This window comes from Neofelis nebulosa, chromosome X (genome assembly GCF_028018385.1).
Source record: "Neofelis nebulosa isolate mNeoNeb1 chromosome X, mNeoNeb1.pri, whole genome shotgun sequence".
NCBI classification, from domain to species: Eukaryota; Metazoa; Chordata; class Mammalia; order Carnivora; family Felidae; genus Neofelis; species Neofelis nebulosa.
In genome coordinates this window covers 34,190,436-34,212,717 of record NC_080800.1, presented here as the reverse complement: position 1 = coordinate 34,212,717, position 22,282 = coordinate 34,190,436, and the positions used below count along the sequence as shown (strand labels likewise).

General features: G+C 40.8%; 1 pseudogene; it reads left to right on the top strand.

The window, feature by feature from the left end:
* The first annotated feature begins 18,502 nt into the window (after positions 1 to 18,502).
* On the top strand, positions 18,503 to 20,517 carry LOC131503072 (ferritin light chain-like; annotated as a pseudogene).
* Positions 20,518 to 22,282: the final 1,765 nt, after the last annotated feature.

Here is a 22,282-nt window from a genome sequence, read left to right as displayed (position 1 = left end):
CAACCTAAGTATCCATCAATAGATGAATGGATAAAGAAATGTTTTGGGGAACCTAGGTGGCTCAGTTGGTTGAGCGACCGACTTCGGCTCAGGTCATGATCTCGCAGTTTGTGAGTTCGAGCCCCGCATCAGGCTCTGTGCTGACAGCTCAGAGCCTGGAGCCTACTTCAGATTCTATGTCTCCCCCTCTCTCTACCCCTCCCCTGCTCACGCTCTGTGTCTCTCTGTCTCTCAATAATAAATAAACGTTAAAAAAAATTTTTTTTAAAAAAGAAAAAAAAAAGAAATGTGTGTGTGTGTGTGTGTGTACACACACACACATACAATGGAACATTACTTAACTATAAAAGAATGCTGTCTCAGGGGCGCCTGGGTGGCGCAGTCGGTTAAGCGTCCGACTTCAGCCAGGTCACGATCTTGCGGTCCGTGAGTTCGAGCCCCGCGTCAGGCTCTGGGCTGATGGCTCAGAGCCTGGAGCCTGTTTCCGATTCTGTGTCTCCCTCTCTCTCTGCCCCTCCCCCGTTCATGCTATGTCTCTCTCTGTCCCAAAAATAAATAAAAAACATTGAAAAAAAAATAAAATAAAAAATAAAAGAATGCTGTCTCACCATTTGTGACAACATGGATGGATGTAAAAGCTATTGTGCTAAATGAAATAAGTCAGATAAAGACAAATACCATATGATTTCACTTATATGTAGAATCTAAAAAATAAAGCAGAAATAAGACTCATAACTACAGAGAATAAAGATGGTTGTCAGAGGGGTGAGGGTTATGGGGAATGGGTGAAATAAGTGAAGGGGATTAAGAGTTATAGACTTCTTACAAATAAGTCACAGAGGTGAAAAGTACAGCATAGGGAATATAGTCAGTAATATGCAATAGCGTTGTATGGTGACAGATGGGTAACTATGCTCATGATGGAAACATAAGATAATGTGTAGAATTGTCAAATCACTATGTTGTACATCTGAAACTAACACTGTATATAATAAATATACTTCAATAATAAAAAATGTAAATAGTGGGGAAAAATACCATGCTAATGCTAATCAAAAGAAAGGAGGAAGGCACCTGGGTGGCTCAGGTTGAGCGTCTGGCTTTGGCTCAGATCACAGTCTCACAGTTTGTGAGTTCAAGCCCCACATTAGACTTACTGCTGTCAGACTGTCAGTGCAGAGCCCACTTTGGATCCTCTGTCTCCCCTCTGTGCCCCATCCCTGTTTGTGCTCTCCCAAAAACAAATATTTCTAAAAAGGTAAACAGGAGTAGCTATATTAATTTAAGACAGAGCAAACTACTAAGTAATGAAAATTATCAGGAATAAAGAAAGGCATTATATAATGATAAGGTGGTCAATTCTCCAAGAAGACATAACAGTTCTTAGCATGTATGTGCTTAACCAGAGCATCAAACTGTTCTCTTTGAAGTGAAGTTTTTTACCATGAAGCAAAAACAGATAGAACTGTAAGGAGAAATAGTTGAATCCCCTATTACAGTTGTAGACTTCCACACCGCCCTATCAGGATGGATAGATCCAATATGCAGAAAATCAATAAGGACATAGTTGAACCCAGCAGCACTAGCAATAAACTGGATATTATTGATGTCTATAGCCTACTTCATCCAACAACAGCCGAATACACATTTCTCTCAAGCTTACATGGAACATTCACCAAGATATACCACATTATGGGCCACAAAGCATACCTTAACAAATTTAAAAGAATACAAATCACACAATGTCTTTTTTTAGATCACAGTGGAATTGAACTAGAAACCAATAACAGAAAGAAAATTGGAAAATCCCCAAATGCATGGATATTAAACAACATACTTCTAAATAACACATGGGCCATAGTAGAAATCAGAAGAGAAATAACAAATATTTTAAACTAAACGAGAATGAAAACACAATTTATCAAAGTTTGTGGGATGCATTGAAAGCAGTGCTTAAAGTGAAATTTATAGCATTGAATACATATATTAGAAAAAAAGAGATCTAAAATCAATAATCTAAGTTTCCATCTTAGGAAACTAGAAAAAGAAGAAAAAATTAAATCCAAAGTAAGCAGAATAAAATAAATGTTAAGGAGTGCCTGTGTGGCTCAGTTGGTTATGCATCCAACCCTTGATCTTGGCTCAGGTCATGATCTCACGGTTCATGGGTTTGAACCCTGTGTCAGGCTCTAAGCTAGAGTGGAACTTGCTTGGGATTCTATCTCCCCCTCACTCTGCCCCTTCCCTGCTTTCTCTCTCTCTCCCCCCCCCCTCAAAATAAATAAACTTTAAAAAATAAAGTAAATGTTAAGAATTAAAGCAGAAATCAAGGAAACTGAAAACAGGAAATCAATAGATAAAATCAACAAAAGCCAAAGTTAGTTCTTTGACAAGATTAATAAAATCAATAAACCCCTAGCCAGGCTGACTAAGGAAAAAGGGGAAAAGACACAAATTACTAATATCAGAAATGAAACAGGGACATTACTACAGATCCCATGGAAATTAAAAGGTTAACAAATCTGTTCACAAATTTGATAACTTAGATGAAATGCACCAATTCCTTGAAAAACAATCTGCCAAAATTCACACAAGAAGAATCACATCATCTGAATTGGCCTATATCTATTAAAGAAATTGAATCAATTATGAGTAACCTTTCAAAACAGAAAGCACCAGGCCCAGATGGGTTTAATGGTGAGTTATATCAAACATTTAAGGAGGAAATTATACCAATTCTCTATAATCTCTTTCACAGAATAGAAGCAGAGGGAATACTTCCTAACTCATTTTATGAGACCAGTATTATTTTAATATCCAAACTAGACAAATACATTATAAGAAAACTAAATATCTCTCATGAACGTAGATTCATAACTCCTCAACAAAGTATTGGCAAATCAAATCCAACAAAGTATAAAAAGATTATACACCACGACTAAGTGGGATTTAGTTCAGTGGTGCAAGGCGGGTTCACCATTCAAAAATCAACTAATGTGATCCATTATATCAATTAACTAATAAAAGAAAAATCACATGATTATATCAATAGATATAGGAAAAGTATTTGACAGATTCCAACACCAATTTATGATAAAAACTGTCAGTTAACTAAGAACAGAGGAGAGCTTTCTCAACTTGGTAAAGACTATGTACAAAAAATTTACAGCGACCATACTTAATGGTGAGAAACTTGGATATTTCTCACTAAGATCAGGTACAAGGCTAGGATGCCCCCCCTTTTACCACTCCTTTTCAACATTGTGCCTGAAGTTCTAGCTAATGCAATAACATGAGAAAGCTAAATAAATGGTACACAGGCTAAGAAGGAAAAATAAAATTGTGTTTGTTTAAAAATGACATGATAGTCTATGTAGAAAATCCAAAAGAATCAACAAATACCTCCTAGAATGAATACACAATTATAGGAAGATTTAAGGACACAAAGTTAATACATAAAAGTTACTCACTTTCCTATATACCAGCAATGAACAGGTGGAATTTGAAATTAAAACCACAATACCATTTACATTAGCACCCCCCAAAATGTATAAATCCTAACAAAATATATATAAGAGCTGTATGGGGAGAACTACAAAACTCTAATGAATGAAATTGAAGAACTAAATAAATGGGTGATATTCCATGTTCATGGATAAAGAAGACTCAATAACGTCAGGATGTAAATTCTTTCCAATCTGTTGATCTATAGATTCAACACAGTACCAATCAAAATTGCAGTAAGTTAATTCATGGATATTGACAAACTGATTCTAAATATTTATATGGAGAGGCAAAAGACTCAGAATAACCAACAAAATATTGAAGGGGAACAAAATCGGAGGACTGGTGCTGCTTGACTTCAAGGCTTACTTTAAGGCTGCAGTATCAAGACAGTGTGGTTTTGGTGGACAAATAGACAAATAGATCAAGTGACCAGAATAAAGAATTCAGAAATAGACCTCCATAAATATAGTCCACTAATCTTTGATAAGAGAACAGAGGCAATACAATGGAGCAAAAATAGTCTATTTAACAAATGATGCCGGAGAAACTGACATCCATATGCAAAAAAAAGGTTAGACACTTATCACAAAAATCATTTTCTCTGACTGCTCTCCAGACTTTGTATTTATTTTTTAGCAGTTTGATTATGATGTGTCTGTAATTTCTTTGGGCTTATACTATTTGAGATTCATTGAACTTCTTAAGTCTGTAGGTTTATGTCTTATGCCACTTTGGGGAAGGTTTTAACCACTATTTCCTCAAGTAGTTTTTCTATTGTATACTCTTTCTCATTTCCCTTTGGTATTCCAATGACATGTTAAACCTTTAGTATTATCCTACAGGCCCCTGAGGCAATGCTTATTATTTTTTTCAATATTTTTCTCCCTGTTGTTTAGGTTGGATTATTTCTATTAATATACCAATAAATTCACTGTTTCTTCTATTATGTTCATTTTCCTTTTGAGCCCGTCTTGTGAATTTTTTATTTTGGTTATCGTATTTTTCAGTTCAAACCTCCATTTGATATCTCTTTATATATTCTATTTCCCTGCTGAGACTTTCTATATTTCCATTTATTTCAAGGGCGTTCTCCTTTATTTCTTAGAACATGTTAATAATATTGCTTTAAAGTTTTTGTCTGATAATCCCAACATGTCATCTTGGCATTGGTGTGAGTTGAGATTTTTCCTGGTTCCTTGCAGTATAAGTAATTTTAGATTTTTTCCTGGATATTTTGGGAGACTCTGCATTATGAGTTTCTGGGTATTGTTTAAATCTTATGGGGAATGTAGATATTTTTAACAGACGATTGGTTTGAGTTCAAACCAGACATTCCAACCAGCCATCTGTGGGTTGTGTTTCCAACGTCAGTTCAGTTTCAAAGCCTTTGCAGCGCTATTCAACTCTATCTCATGTGTGGCCACCCAGTGGCCAGTCTGTGATCTGGGCAGTGTTCTAGCCCATAATTCAGTTCTCAAAATCTTTGTTGTATTGTTTTGGGTCAGATTCATATGCACACAACTAAAGACTGAGCTTAGGCACTAATAAACAATTTTATGGGTTGGTTTTCCTAAGTTCTACCCTCTTCAACATTTCCCCATTCCTTTTTCCTCCCTGGGGCTCACCTTCCAGGCTCTAACCCAGGGAAGATGGGCTTTGGGCTACTATGCTGTGCTGTGCATTTCTCACAGTTGTACCTATGTCTAAGACCAAGCAGCAGGAGGGAAGAGAGAGAAAAACAGCAATGGGAATTGGCCACATCCTCTTGGGACACAGGTCTTCTGATCAGTCATAATGGTTCTCCTCCCTCAGAGTTTTAGGCATCTATAGGCCCCCATTGCTGGTGCTGTCTCTACTGTTGCTGCTGCTACTCTAGGATTTCCTCACGTGCAAGAGAACAGAGAAAAGGTGGGGGGAAGCCTGAGAGATTTCCCCCACTCTCTCTAAACATCAAGAGACCTTCTTCCTCCTTTTCCAGACAAAACTAGTGGGCTTCTCCTGGAGCTCTTTTTGTCCATGCCCTAGTTCCCATTTCTAGGTTTTGGGCTGCCTTGAGTCTAAGCCAGGGGTAGCAGAGGAAAAAGAAACAAACTCATCACCAGTTTGGTAGTACTTTGGATTCTGGTCTGTTTTCTTTCCCAATCTGCATGCTACTGTGGACTTTTCAGTGTCCTCAACTAGCTGCCTTATGCATTCTTTCCAGGTTTTATAGCTGCATTGAGTGGGATATACAGAGTGTTACCCTGTATATCTTTTACCCCCTTTTACTTAGGTAAAAAGTTACCCCCTTTTACTTAGAACCAGAATCTCCTATTTGTTTCATACATATATCTGTGCATTTATTCACAGAACCTCTTTTGTTATTTCTATAACTTTTTCCTCTTGGAAAAGCCTCCTCAACTTCTGAATAACAATACTTAAGTAGAGTAACCTAGAAGCAGAGAATGAGACAGGGATTCTCTTGAGGGAGTGTTCTCAGGAGGAACCACCAAGGAAGGACATGAAGGAAGCAGGAATGGCAGAAGAGACTAAGCAAAGAAGTGGATTCAACAGAAGTCTAGCATCACCCTGATTTTATGGAGGATTCAGAGCAAAGATGATATCACAGAGTGGTCTCCCTTGAGGCAAAGGGTTTGGTCTTTTGTTCCTTCATATTAGTCATTTGCTGTGTTGGTAGGTATGTTACCTCTGAGGCATCTCTGGATGAGGTGGCTCCTATCAGTTTAGAACAATTCTCCAGAGAAGAGTGCAGCTGTGAGCTGTTAGCAGCTAACACTTACAGCTGCTAAGTAGCAAATAAATAGAGCCAATCTTGGTTCTGGGTAAGATGGAGTCAGCAACCGAGAATGGGTACACTATACTGGTAAAGGGGCTCTGGGTGGGGCAGCAACATCATCATTTTAGTGATTAATTGCACATTTTGATGATAATTGTCACTGAAGGCTTCCATTTCCTTCCAAAACACAGAGAGCCACTAACTAATGGTGGCAGTGCAGGAAACATGCCTAGGCTGAAATCCATCTCTGGGGTGATGGTTCTTAACATTTAGTGTGCATGAGAATCACTTGGAGAGCTTGTTAAAGATTCAGATATCAATACCAAACCAGAGGTTCTTATTCAATTGATCTGTGATGGGAACTGCATTTTAACAAGGACCCCCATGATTCACTTTCAGGTTATGTGAGTGATCATTCAATCCAACCTATTTCGATGATGGCAGACGTCATTCTGTTTTCATTGGTCTCCCCCAATAAATCTGAAGCTCCCATAGGAAGACGTTAAACTGCACTAGTTTCCCCTATAGTGATGTTCACAACCATGATTTTTAAAATACCAGATATTTTTAAAAAGTCTCTATGAGTTCACTGTTCCAGTGATCCAAGTAACTACTTTATGGGGAGCCTGAAATAAGGTTGTTATAAGTGTCTGGGGCACAAAAGCAAAATGTCAGAGCATGGGCCATAGGAATTGTAGAATCCTAGGAGGCAACACAGGCAGCTAGCCCCACCAGCAGTGAATCATAACTTTTTAAAAATAATCTTCAGATAGTCCAGGGGTATCAGAGTCTGACTTACACAAAATGCCCATCTCTGCCAAGTGCCCAGCACCATGAATCAAAGCATATGGCTGGGATGGGCCTGGGAGAGTAGCATCTGTTTTTACAGCTGTAATTGTCCATACAGATTGAGGTCAGCATCAATCATATCACCGTTCACTATAAAGGACAGAATATTGATCAGTATCCATGCCTGCCTAATAATACTAGCTACATTTTGGGTATCTAGACAGAGTCTTAGATCAAAACGAAACAGTATTTCCGAAGGGACATAATAAAACAAAAACTAACATGAGAAACCAATAGACTATCAAGTATTCTTTTAATTCCCTTGTAAGAATTAGGCTGCACGCTGTGAGAGCAAAGGATTTACTTAGGAAGACCTACTTACTGACATAAAATATCTTCCCACAGAAAATCTTAAAAAAAAAAACCCATTTATACGCTGCCGCATTTTTATACTTCACGAAACTTATCAAACACAGTGCTGCACACTTAAATAGAGCAGTTATTTATCTATTCTTGAAGATCAAATGCAAGCTATGAGGTTCATCCAGTTGCACTGTGGGAAATCTGGTATAGGGAAGCATGTTAAGATTTTATAGGCCATTAAAAGTACAGATATTTTAATGATTACTGAGATCAAAATGTCATCTATAGACATAACAAATAAGTGGTTTGGGATTTGCTACTTCCAAAGGGGCTATCATTGAGGCTGACCCTTGCCCAAGGGCATGTTTATAAATATATCAGCTTTACAGAATGGGTAAAACACCTAGTTGTTTATATTCCCTTAATGACTGACTCTTTGTCTGCTTCTGACTTATAGTTAAATGAGCTTGTTGTTTGCTGATAAATCCTCCTAGGACTCAAGAGGTCAAAGTAAAGAACCAGTGTTGTGTGGCAACCCATGATCATCTGTCTCATTTCCTTGAGGAAAGAGAAGCCCTGAGCTGAAGCAATGAACAGTAGGCAAGAAATTGATTAATAGGCATCAGGGAAGATCATTTTTCTGGCTTCATTTATATGCTTGTGTAAGCAGGCAGGCTAGAGTAGACGTGCCTCTGAGAAAAAGTGAAAAACAATGGGGATGGGTTGGGGATTTGGCCAGGGAGATGTAATCCTAGGAGGCCATTTTGTCTCCTGGGTTTAATAGTTTCTGGAAGAATCCAGAGACCATGACAATGAGTATGAGTGAATTGACTAGGTCTTGTGTTATAGGCTGGGCTTCCTGGGAAGCTGACTCTGAGATAGAGCACAGGAGGCAGGATGCTTATCAGGGCATGCCCTTGTTATCAGCTCCTGGGAAAAGGAGAAAAAGCAAGCAGGAGTGGGCACAGGGAGAAGCTGAGCTGTGATGCAGGCCCAACAGTAGCCTCGGCTGACCCACAAGTAGCTCTGGAGTTCCAATGGCCCTTTAGAGTTGTCCTCATTTGGGCCAAAATGGCAGGAATTTATATTCCTACATTGATTTGTCACTGGATATCGACAGCCTCAGAAGGTCATCAAGGAAACTGCCTTTGAGGCAACCCCTGAAGTGACTGAGAGCTAAGAGTTGTCTGCCATGAGGACTCCTAGCAGTTGTGACAATAAGGAATTGTTTGAAGAGAGGTCTGGGAAAAACGTGAAAGTGGCTACTACACCTGATCAAATTTGGGCTGTGGCCCATCTGAGTGATTATACTGGGTAGTGGGAACCCCAGAGAACTGTAAGGCTAGCTGTCAAAGGCAAGTTATACCACGTGAATTTTGTTGCCTCTGCCTCAAACAATCATTTTATTCTGGGATCTGACAAGGCAGTACATTAGCAAAGTGTTCTGGACCTGGCCCTAGGTCTGTCTACAGGGGTAAGGCAAGCTATGGTGGAGTCGAGGGAGGAGGTGACAGAGGCTGGGGCTGTCCATGGAGCATTAGAATAGTGAGTGGATATATATTATCCAAGACCTTCAGCAAGGGTCAATATAGGGCATCCAAAATGAAACAAAAGTCCAGTGGGGGTGACACTTGGAAGTCCATGCAGTCTGTTGGGATGCAGGGGGAAAATGATAACACTTACCCTTTATTAAGTATTTGTGTGAATCAGGAACCCTGCTGTGCACTTTACACACCTCATTTCTTGGTTACAACTCTGTGTGGTAGGCATTATTATCTCTATTTTTATGGGCAAGGAAACTGATTCAGACACGAACTTACTCAAAATTACACAGTTGGTTAAGTGGCAGATTCGGGAGACAGACTTTCTGGGTTCAAATTCTGACTCTTATTACATGTGTGACTTGGGGCAAGTGCTTAACCTCTCTATTGCTCAATATCTTCATCAGTAAAAAGGGAATAGTAATAATACCTACTCTTATGGCTGTTGTGAGCCTTAAATGCATTAATATTAAAGTGTTGAGAGCAATGCCTGACACAGCTTAGGGCTATGTAATTGCGGGGCGCCTGGGTGGTTCAGTTGGTGAAGCATCTGACTTCCGTTCAGGTCATGATTTCATGATTCTTGAGTTTGAGTCCCACATCGGGTTCTCCACTCTCAGTGCAGAGCCTGCTTGGGATTCTCTGTCTCCTTCTCTCTTCTGCCCCTCCCCTGCTCATGCGCACATACTTTCTCTCTCTCTCAAAAATTAGTAAATGTTAAAGAGGTATGTAATCGTGTATGAACTAAGGGAGTAAGTCAGCCTAATGCCAAAGCCTATGTTCTTGACTATTATGCTTCCCTGGCAGGAGTCTGATTCTCAGGATGTGGAGGGAGAGAGCTAGGCAGTGTAAATACTAGGAAGTAACTAAGATATTAGGAGACTAATCATTCATTCATTGATTAACAAATATTTACCGAGCAAAATAATACAAGTATTTATCCTTTATATATGTGCTAGGCACTTTTTCTAAATAGTAGAGATAAAGAAATGAACAAAACAGCTAAAGTCCCAGACATCATAGAGCTTATATTCCAGTGGGGAGACGATAAACCAAATAATAGATAAATATCGAAATAACATCAGGTAGAGGAAAGAGTTGTGAAGAAAACAAAAGCACAGTAAAGGCACAGTGCGCTATGGAGGTGGGGCTGTGGAGAAGGGCGGAGTGTGTGCTACTTTGGGAAAAAACGATCAGGAGAAGCCTTTCTGATGAAGTGACATTTGGGCAGAGACCTGAATGAAGTGGGAGGACCCAGGCAATAACCTGGATCACAAGCCCAGGCAGACAAAATAGCAGGGAAAGAAGAAGGATCCTAAGAGCTGTCCCCGAGTTGGGATATGTGAGCTGCCCTCAGAAGGAGATGAGATCTTTGGTGAGGCAGTTGTCTTCAACAGAAGCAATCTCCAAAGTGGGCTGACAGCTGAGGGCTGCCCGCCAGCGGTGCACCAGGCAGCTGGGGAGATAAGTGTTTGATTCCTGAAGGGCCATCTGGGTGGTACAAACCGGCTTCCACCGCCTTGTGCGTGCCTCATTTGCTTGTTCTATTTGGCTTACACATAGAGAAACAAATCCTTGCCACCAAAGAATATATGCTAAACATTTTGAAACTTCCGTTAAAGTTCTTGTGCAAAAGTACAAAGGTTGAAGTGGGACTTTGGTTGTACATAGGAAGAAAGACAGTGTAAATATTGGAACAGCGATTCCTGAATAACACAGGGGGAAGGAGCAAAAGTCTGAATCGGAAAGTTCTTTGGAAGGGAGTACTTGGCAGATGGGTGATTTTAAAATGTAATACCATGGATTCTTTTGCAATTTGATAACACATCAGCACTGCCCACATGCTCTAGAAACCATGTGCGTGTAGAAGGCCGTCATTAGAGCTGGAAATTGCTTTGTGATTTTGGCAATGGTTTTGCTCTTAGGCCAGGTTCAGATTTCCCTGTTTCTGAATTCTAACCAATGATTGCCATTATGGCGTGTTTGGGAGATGGTTGCTGGAGACTGTAGGGAGAAGACAGAATTCTCTGCCTTTTAAGGAGTCTTAATCACGGTTTTGGCGGCATAGGAGCCTTCAACTTAGTAAACTGAGCAGCCATTTCCATAGCAGAGAAATAAGCTACTGTTTGACCCAGAGAGGCAGCTTTCAGCTGTTGTTTGTTGACCTGAGCCAAGGGAAACAAGATGACAGATTGGACAACCAGCACACCATGCAATTTATGCCCTTCACGGACTGTCAAACATTAATTTAATTTAATTTTAATCATTACCATCTGGTGCTTATATAGAGAGTCAGGCCCAGATAGATATTTCGTTATCTCGAACTGCTGAACAGTGCTATGTTTTGGCCTGCAGCCCCATGCATACACCCTGAGGAGGGGGCAGGGGGATCATGGGAGGGGAGATTTGCACTGATGCCAAACATACAGCCATTGCCAGTTCCAGAAGCTGTAAATGGGACCTGTTGTTGGTGCTGTTCCCACCATGGGTCAGTGGCCCCTTCTCCTGTCCCATTCACGGGGGCATAAGTGCCGAGTCATGTCTTTGTATTCCTAGACCATTGGCAGAGGGGACTGGCTGGGGATGGTGTCTGAGTGAATTGGGCACACTTGACTCTTGGGCTCAAACCTCTTGAGTAGCCAAAGTGACCAGTAGCCACATTTAACTTGTTAATGATCAGGTAATTATCAAGCATTGACAATGGGGATAAGGACTGGGATCAAATGACCTCTGAGGAATCATCACCCCTGAGAATCTGTGATCCTTTGTGTCAATCAGACTGCCAGGCCCAGCAGGGAATGAGGAGGAAATATAAGGCAGCATCCCTGCCCTATGAGCCAGGGCAGCCCCAGGAGGGAGTTTCCTTTTTTCCCAGTCCCCAGACTGAACCTCGGGTTGTTGGTGATTAGTAGGGGGTAGAAGGAGTACCACTGAAGCCCCAAGGGAATAGGGGAGGGGGCATGAGAGAGAAGCCCTTCATTTTCCTGAATTTTAATTTCTCAGTTGCAAAGTACCTGGGTACCTACCAGGCTGGAGAATGCTATGCATCAGGCTAGCTCTGGCTTCAGGAGACGACACTGAGTCCTGTTCATTGCTCTGTGGACTGAGATCATATGACCTACTGAGACAGGAGAGCAAAATTTTCCTTTTCTTTGAAGATAGAAACAGGTCTTTTTCCCTGATTTTTCTGAAATAAATTTCAGTATATTCTCATCGCCCCCAAATCAGATGATACAGAAACGAAAAAGTAAAAAATTGGTCACACAAAGATACAGACCACTGCTAACATTTTGCTATCTGTCTTTACACACACACACACACATATACATATACACACATATCTTTACAAAAATGAGATCATGTTATAGGTAATGAAAAGCACAATCTCTTGCTGGGTGACTCTCTTCTCCAGCCAGATGTCAGCAGGACCAGAAGGAGCATTGAGGGGCTTCAAGCAGGGAAAGGGAGAGTAGTACTGCAAAAGTTGCCACTTCGGATTTCAAGGCTGGATGTTCTTTCCAGCTCAAGCTGGGTCTGTCCAACCCACTTCTTGGCAGCCACGAAGGGCCGACTTGCCAGCCCTTCTGAAATATGATGCCACATCTTATTTGGAATATGAATCTTGTTTCTTTCTATGAAACATTAAAATTTTACTTTTAAAAAGTAACAGAAAGTACTTTTCATCACGGAGGCTAAAGGGCAAGTACAGGTTGGAAGAAACATTTGTAAGAGTTAAAATGGAGCATGATAAGGAAAGAGCAGATCATTTCCTGCCTTGCTTTCCTGACTAGGCAGATTTTGTTCTTTATGTTAAAAGAGAACACTATTTCATAAAGAGCCCTTTTTGATCTACCTGCATCAAAATTAAAAGGATGTGATCTTCAAGTGTATTTCATCCCAGGTAAACCATGTGGTTGAAGCTGTCTCCTTGGGGGGACTCCACTTCCTTTTGGAGAGTGACCAGAGAGTAGAGGCCCACAGAGCCAGGTGGTATGAGGAGTGGCGGAAGACGCCAGGCCCGTTTCAGTGGAGAAGGAGGGTCTTAGATTAATGGAAAGGTGGCATTAACTTATTTTATATTTTTTTGGAAGCCAGAACCAGAATGAAAGGATCAAACTTATTGTGAGACAGAGAGCTGACACAAGAGATTTGAGAGGATGGAGAAGGAAAAGGAGTGAAGGCAGCTAATGTTTATTTAGCACGTACTATGTGTCAGAAGTTGTATTGAATTCCTTGTATTTGGGGCTCCTCCGTGGCCCAGTCATGATCTCACGGGTTCGTGAATTCCAGCCCTACATCGGGCTCTCTGCCCTGACATTTCTCTCTCTCTCTCTCTCTCTCTTTCTCTCTCTCTTTTCCTCTCTCCCATTCTCTCTCTCTCAAATAAATAATTAAGCCTTTAAAAAATTCCTTGTATTCTCTTGTTTAATCTTCACAATAATCTTAAGAGGTAGATAATATTACTGGTGTTTTATAGCTAAAGAGAATAAGACTCAGAGAGGTTAAGTAACTTGCCCAAAGTTACACAGCCATTAAATAGAAAAGTCAGGTTCTGGGGCACCTGGGTGGCTCAGTCGGTTAAGCGTCTGACTTCGGCTCAGGTCATGATCTCACAGTTCGTGGGTTTGAGCCCCACATCGGGCTCTGTGCTGACAGCTCAGAGCTTGGAGCCTGCTTTGGATTCTGTGTCTCCCTCTCTCTCCGCTCCTCCCCCACTCATGCTCTGTCTCTCTCTCTCTCTCTCTCTCTCTCTCTCTCTCTCTCTCTCTCTCTCTCTCAAAAGTAAATAAACATTAAAAAAAATGAAAAAAATGGAATAGTCAGGTTCAAGACTCAGGTCTGCTTGGCTCCCAAGTGACTCTCTCGAACATAGAACGGGTATCCCTCATGAGCTACTGTGTTCCTGGTAACCTGGGTGTGTTCAAGCAAAGACTAGATGGTTATTTGTCAGAGATGTTCCTAAGGAGATGCATGCATTGGTACAGAGCTGGAACACATGGCTTCTAAGAGTCCTTCCAACCACATGTTCTAATAAGATCTCTCTAAAACATATCACTCTTGCTTGTCATCTGGGACACCTACTGTGGTCATGATTAGAATTATGTTTTTGGCTAAAGCATTATCCTCAGAAAAAGCAACTGAAGATATATTCCCATGAGTGTTTTCTTGGACGACCAACCACAGCATACATCATTGGTCCCCTGTCCATACTCACTCAGCACTCACCATTCCCATACATGTCCATGGGCTCTTGCTACGTGTCCATGGGCTCTTGCCACAAGCTCACAAACTCTCTACCTGAGAGGGCATTCTTTTGGTTCTCAAAGAGTAGTCCGGAAGTACATGAAAGTTAATATCCTCAGTCCTCAGCTAATAACAGATAAGATATGAAGATAAATACTCCAGCTTCCTTGTTCTTGTTCAGGATAACCCCAAAGCATGCCTCATATAGTCCCCCAGAGTTCCCCAGTAGGATTGAGTGCTAGCTGCCTATAGGAGTAACCTGTTGTTTAACACAGCCATTATTGGTTTTCTTCCTTTTCCTTGTCTCATTTACCTTAATGCCTGCTGATGTTTTCAGGGATCACCTCAACTCATTGTACTCAGATTCTTATCTCAGGTTCTGCTTTTAGGGTAACCCAAACTAAGACACCAACATTATTTACCCATTAGCACGGAGTTTCTCATCCTCGGCACTACTGATATTTTGGGCTGCATAATTTCTTGCAGGTTGCTGTAGAATGTTTGGGGCATTGTAGAAAGTTTCATAGCATCACAAAGGCCTGCACCCACTAGATGCCAGTAGTTCCTTCCCCCTAATTATGACGACCAAAAATGTCTCCAGACATTGCCAAATGTCTTCTGGGGGACAAAATCAGCCCTGGCTGAGAACCATTGCTTGTTTGAGGTACCCATAGGAAGTACAGGGAGGGTAGGTTTTGCAAGGTAGACCTGTTGGGCTAGGCTGTGGACAAGCTTCTCAGTGTGCTTCAGGGTTTAGTGGGGGTTACAGGTGGAATGAGGAGGAGACTGTGTGCGTGCACGCGTGTGTGCACGCGCGTGTTGTGGGAGAGAAAAATTAGAAACTCTTCGTTTTATAACTGTGCCTGGTGTCAAGCTGTCCCTTGTCTAAAGTAGATGAACAGCTTAGAACTAAATTGTACCCCTTACAGTTCTTTTTAGAAAAATGACAAGCAACAGAGACCATTTTGCTGTTTTTTAACATCAGTTTTCATGTGAGTTCAGTTTGGATGACAAGTTCTTAAGCAGCCATTTCACAGCCTGTCAGTTTCTGCGTTGTTAGGGATGTTTTCACTTTTAAGTACTTCTGTGCAGCTATTAAACAAATCAATATGCGGTTCCAATATAGGGAGTGCTGTCAATTACAGTAGAGGGCCTGATAAAAGATGCAAACAGTTTCTTAGCTGGAGCTTTGGGTCTGTTTGGGCCTTGAATATGTGAAAATGAGACACCTGAAGAGAGTTACAGATTTCCAGCGATGCCAGAAGAGATTTCAGATATAGACTCTAAAACCCCTGTATTCCCTGTAAATGGAAGTAGCAAAGAGGTATACATACAGTATAAAGTCTTTATTTTATCCATTGAATTCATGGTAAAAATGTACAAATTGGGGTTTCTCATTTCCACTGTACTCCGGTACCTTCCAAGGTCAAGTAGAGAAGCAGGCTGGTGGTGGATACTGTACATGCCCTGCCCAAATACTATCGGATCCCTTTTGGCAGTTTGGTGTGCTCAGCACCCAGTTCTGGTGCGCTTTTCTGCTAATGACTGGCACCTGTGACCTTTGGCTGTCCCTTGAGATACCGGAGTTGTTTCACCTGTATAAAGACCATGGGACTTTGTATTTCTCTGGGGATTCCCATAGCCAATGGACAGGACTATGAAAATCCAGTTGCCTTGCCCCATGTTGAAATAAACACTAAGTGTAATTTACACTCCAAAGCTAATAAGCCTCGAGATTATTAGGAAGCTCAGACTTTTCCTGAAATTGCAACCTTGCTTCTTGGCCTCCTTTCTTTCTCTGTGCTGCTTTCTGCACTCTCTTTCGGTCTCCCCTGGGAGCACTTTCCCAATAAATCACTTGCACAGGAATCCTCATTTCAAGGTCTGTTTCTGAGGAATCTGACTCAAGACATAAGCATTCCACAAAGTCTACATTGGAATGAGAGAGGAGATGAATTTATTATTCACACGGGATGTTCCATAATCTTACCTCTCCTATAAAGTAGGTGTTCATTAGATGTTTCTTGCTACAGTGGATGATGATCTTGGGCTGGAGAAATGAGAAAATGAAGAGACTTCTGCTGCCTAGGCATTGCTCCCCTTCCCTCCACAGCTGAGAGTGCCACAAAGGACCTCAAGAGGTGTTGCTGAATCTCACTTAGGCATGGGAAGTAAGAAAAGCTGGTTTTGTTCATGTTTTAAATGAATTGGCTCTTTGGCACCCAAGGCTGTGCCTCTGCTTTCATACTTAAAAGGACATTGCCACTGAGAAGAGTGATTCAGCCAAACAGGTCTGCAGCAAGGACGCTTGGATCAAAAACCTATTGGGATATGAATCTGATACTTACCAGGGTTTGAGAGGATCCCCAAAATTTTACTGCAAAATTCATTAATGATACAGCACTATTTTAAGTGCTTTCTACTTGTTTGGCAATGTTTTCTCATGTATTATATAATTTAATCCTTGTGGTATACTTGTGAGATATTAACAGTCCTATTTTATAGGCAAGAAAGCAAGCTAAGGCTCAAAGAGCTTATGCTACCTGCCTAAGGTCACACTCATAGTAAGTGGCAAAGCTGGGATTTGAGCACACATTGACTTGCTTCTGACAATTATGTGCTTGACCACCTATCACAGCACAGTTCCAACACTGACTGTCTTCTCTCTAACATGGTGAGGGAAATATTTGTCAAATTGTGCACAAGGCAGAAAATGATCTCATCTGAGAAGGTTTATGTAGACATTTTTCTTTTCCAAGAAGAACAAATAAATGTATAGGAAATTGAAATATATTAAATGAGCCTGACATGTTATAATACAGATAATATGTTATATGCTGAAGTTTTCTCTAAGCCCAGCATTTTTTATTACAAGGTCAATATGATGACTAAGGGTTAATGCACAGGGTAAAAAATGAACATTTTCTCTGCAATCATTTGGAGGGTATTCCATCTTGTATAATTTCTTTCCTATTTGGGTATATGTGAGGATTGTTCTTGGGTTTGAATTTTTGTTCTTCCCCTCCCTCCTAACCTCCAGCCTCCTCTTTTTGCTCTAGAACCAAGACTAGAAAGGCTGCACATCTACTTCCGTTTTACCCCGTTCCCCCCAGGGTTGAAAAATGTGCTATTCCTGAATTCTAACAGTTTTTGCAAATTCCAAATGCAATATGAGAATACTTTTGGGCACAACCTTCCATGAAAAAAATTTACAATTTACAGGATATATGCCCGTATTTTGGCTTCAGCAGTGAACGGAGACTGCAGATCTCTTTTTGAAATTTTAACATGTCAGTTTCCAGCAACATAGAAAATAAAAGTTGAAAGTAGCTGCAAAAGACTGGGTGGCTCAGTGGGTTGGACGGTTGGGCTTCCGACTTCGGCTCAGGTCATGATCTCACCATTTGTGAGTTTGAGCCCCGTGTCGGGCTCTGTGCTGACAGCTCAGAGCCTGGAGCCTGCTTCGGATTCTGTGTCTCCCTCTTTCTCTGCCTCTGTGTGTGTGTGGGTGTCTCAAAAATAAACATTAAAAAATATTTAAAAAAAAGAAAGTAGCTGCAAGAGAATGAATTTTTATTTTCATTTAGAAGTGGGTCCAAGGTTGAGTGCAAACTTTCCTCTCTGGGTTCAAATATCGTTTATCCTGAATAGCATATGCCTTCCTGTTTGACAGAAAACACATTAAAGTGTTCTAATTGTGAAACAGCCCCAGGCAGGTGGTATTTAGGAAAATAAAATGCTAAACATGAAATCACAAACCTGGAAGAGACCCTGTGAGATCATCTAGTTCTACCCTCATCTTCCAACTGAGAATAGGTAACTCATCCTGTATGGATTGTTTTCTATCGTGGTAGGATTTATAAGTCTACACTTTCATCTTTACTTCCCTTTCACATGACATGTTTAAGTTAATGGTGGAACATCTGGGTAATCACAAGAAGCCACCAGTACCTAACAAAACACCTGGCACATAAACGGCATCCAGTAGATCTTCTATTAGAAGGAATAAATGCATCAACACATGAAAAAATGAAGCCTGACCAGTAGAAAATTTATGATGGGATTCTTACTGGTATGATTAATTAATAAAGTGGAAATGAACTATGTCCAAATTCAATGTCTTAGAAGCTCATCCATTTCTCATTCTATAGTGTAGATTTTGACCTTCTTAATAATAATAAGTAAGGTGACCATGTAATGTATATTCCAAACAAGGACCCTTTTGAGTGTGAAAGGGGATACTATTTTATTTATTTCTTAGGGGAAACTATTAATAATTGCACCAGGACAACAAGACTGCTCTGGGCAAACTGGAACTAATAGTCACCCTGTAAACGAGGCTTTAGGAGCAGGAAACGATAAATTCCTACAGACTCTATAAAATAAGAAACAAGGGAGTTTTAAGTCACAAATGAAGACTGGAGGCATTTCACTATCGATACTTAACATTCTTAACCTTGAACGTTCTTACCTCATCTTGTAAGTAAGAAACGGGGCAAAATGAGAGGTAAAAACTCCTTTCTAATAATTAGGAAAGAAAGAATTAAACTCTTATCAAAAACTAGACTCAGAGTTCACCCTGCAGCCCTCTAGAACTGTCTATTGGATTGAACAGACTGGGTAGCCCCAGCCCTTCCCTACCTCCTCCAATCCCTGCCAACCTCTCACCTCTAGGCCCTCCCCTTCAGTTACAACTTCCGGCGGAATCCTCTTTGCTCTCCCGTGCTTCCAAGACCCGCAAGCACCCTATTTTACGCTTCGCTCCTCACGGCTCACCAACCATGAGCACTCAGATCCAGCAGAATTATTCCGCCCAGATGGAGGCTGCGCTCCAGCGCCTGGTGAACCTGCATCTGCAGGCCTCCTACACCTACCTCTCTCTTCGCTTCTCTTTTGAAGGAGGCAACGATGTAGCTCCGAAGGGCATGGGCCGCTTCTTCCAAGAGTTAGCTGAGGAGAAGCGTGAGGGCGCCCACCGTCTCTTTAAGATGCGAAACCAGTGGAGCGGCTGCCCCTTCCTTTAGGACTGGCAAGAGCTGTCCCAAGATGGGTGGCGTGGCAGCGTGGACGCCATGGAAGCCGCCATGGCCTTGGAGAAGAAGCCGAACCAGGCCCTTTTGGATCTGCATGCCCTGGGGGCCGCCAACGGAGATCCCGGTCTCTGTGACCTCCTCAAAAGCCACTTCCTAGAGGAGGAGATGAAAGTCATCAAGAAGATGGGCGACCACCTCACCGACCTCCGCAGGCTGGCTGGCCCTCAGGCCGGGCTGGGCGAGTATCTCTTCAAAAAGCTCACCCCGCAGCACAACTTGGAGCCTCCCGTGCAGTGCCCAGCAGCCTTTGAGGAACCCGTCTGCATTTACCCAGTGTCAAGATGTCCGCTCGAGCTTCTTTCTTCAGCCAGAACGCAACTTTTCGACCATGCTGACAAGCTTGCCTATGCTGTGAGATCAAATGGAAACAAAAAAGGTTCTTTTTGCAGGAGTGGGAGGTGGGGAGGAAAGCTAGGCTGGGGGGAAAAATATGAAGAATAGGAGAAAGGTAGCGTGTTTAATCCTCTAGGTTTTCTAGAAATTGTACCTAGCTTTTGTGAATTGCTTGTGTGCATTGAGGATCTGGTACACGATGGTTTCTCTGTTAAGAAAAATGAACTTACCTATTCATAAAATGCATACAAATTTAGAGGTTTTAGAATTTCTCTGAAGCCATTATTGGTACTGGATTAGATCCCGTTGTTCTAAAATTTACCTTTGGTTTTGCCTAGCAGAGGGGAGATATGAGTACCTTGTGCTCACCCCCAACCCTCAAATTCATGATAAAATGGCTTTCCCGATTTTCAAGTTGCTGTGCTGCCATCTGTTATGTTGAAGATAATAAGAAAAGCCCTGTGAAATTTATCTTTTATGTTTTCAATTAGGTTGCTACCGAGAATACTGATGATGACATCATATACTGACCATCTCTATGAAGCCTCTCAAGAGAAATTTCTTTCTGGTCTCAGTATTGCGAATAACAGTTCTTTGCCTGGGTAATTGATTTGTTTTTGTTTTATGGACACTGCAAATGATTAAGTTTCCTTTTCTGACTGCCTGTGAGAAAGCTTAGAGCCAAATTTGTGGTCCACCCGGTGTCAATGAGTAGGATTGTATAAGCATTTCTCCACAAGCTTCATTTCTGACTCTTCTGTCACTAATTTCTTGGTATATTTTATGGTTTCTTTTAAGCCACCTTAAACCATTTCTAGAACAAGGTTGTGTGTAAATAGATAAATAAACTTTAAAAATGCTGATTGAAAAACTGGCTGTGCAGTTCATGTAACAGAAAAAAGAAGATAACTTTAAGGAAGTACTAATAGAGCCAAAGTGGCTCTACACTATTAGAATGGAGATGGGTCAGATGGAGGTTAAATTCCAGAAGCCAAAGGAAGGAGAAGCAGTAAAATGTAGCATTCTTTTAAAAATACATTGGATTTTTCTGGTTTCTGATTTTTCTAGATTCTACTAAATCTATAGTCCGACAGATAGCAATCTAATAATTGTGTATTATTTTCCATGCACTTTGAAAAACTGGAGTTGTAACTTGTTCTCAAGCCACAGAATTGAAAAAAAGTCAATTCTCTTCCTACAGCAACTTTCCTTCCTGGAGCAGGAAGACCAAAGTCATACTATCATTGCTTTTATCGTCCAAGGGTCAGAGGCATAGGAAGAACATTTTACAGAGATTGGGACAAGTGTTTTTCTCAGTTAAGGAGAAAACCATATCTTCCTGTTTTCATGCAAAGTCTTTTGATAATAAAAAGGAATGTACTGGAAAAGTTATTCCTGGAGAAAGGAATTCTACCCGTTTGCTGGTAGTCGCTAGTAAGAGATGGAAGGAAGCAGTTAACAATTTTCAGATTTGGATTAAAACTCAGATCTCTGTACTTAAAATATACACTTTCAATCAAAATTATTTTAAAATTGGCACTCAAACACATAAATCAAAATGAGAAAAAAAAGGGGTGCCTGGGTGACTTAGTCGGTTGAGTGTCCGACTCAACTGATTTCAGGTCATGATCTCATAGTTTGTGAGTTTAAGCCCTACATCGGGCTCTGCGCTGACAGTGTGGACCCCACTTGGGATTCTCTCTCCCTCTCTCTGCCCCTCCCCTGCTCGTGTTCTCTCTCTCAAAATAAATAAATGTTTTTAAAATTTTTTTAAATGAATGAGAAAAAAATCACCTAATATTGTGAGATCAATTGAAAGACTATAATTTAAGGTAGATTGTTTGTGAAGAAAGATGCAAGCATGTATTTCCAAATAATGGCATTATATTTGTCATTATTTATTAGTGTCTTTTAACATCAATAATGGGGCTGTACAAGAAAGCTTTATTTTTTTTTTTAACATTTTTTTTTTTTTTTTTTTTTTTTATTTTATTTTTGGGACAGAGAGAGACAGAGCATGAACGGGGGAGGGGCAGAGAGAGAGGGAGACACAGAATCGGAAACAGGCTCCAGGCTCCGAGCCATCAGCCCAGAGCCTGACGCGGGGCTCGAACTCACGGACCGCGAGATCGTGACCTGGCTGAAGTCGGACGCTTAACCGACTGCGCCACCCAGGCGCCCCAAGAAAGCTTTATTAAAGTCTCCCAAATAGGCTGAAATGTTCCTTGGGCATCACATAATTCTTGAGAAACAGCAACTTGTGGGGCAAACAAATCATTCAAAGACATATGGACAACATATTAGTTTGGCTTTTATTTTTTTTTTTGTTTTTACTGTTTTATTGAGGTAAAATTGACAACTAAAATTATAATATATTTAAAGTGTACAACATGGTAATTTGATACACATTTACATTGTGAAATTATTACCACAGTCAAATTAATGAATACATTCAGCACATCACAGTTACCTTTTTGTGATAAAACTTAAGATATACCCTCTTGATATATTTTAAGTATACAACACAGTATTGTTAACTATTGTCACCATATATTAGACCCTCAGATATTATTCATCTTATAACTGGAAGTTTGTACTCTTAGTTTGACTTTTAAAAATGACTTAAGGTTCTTAGC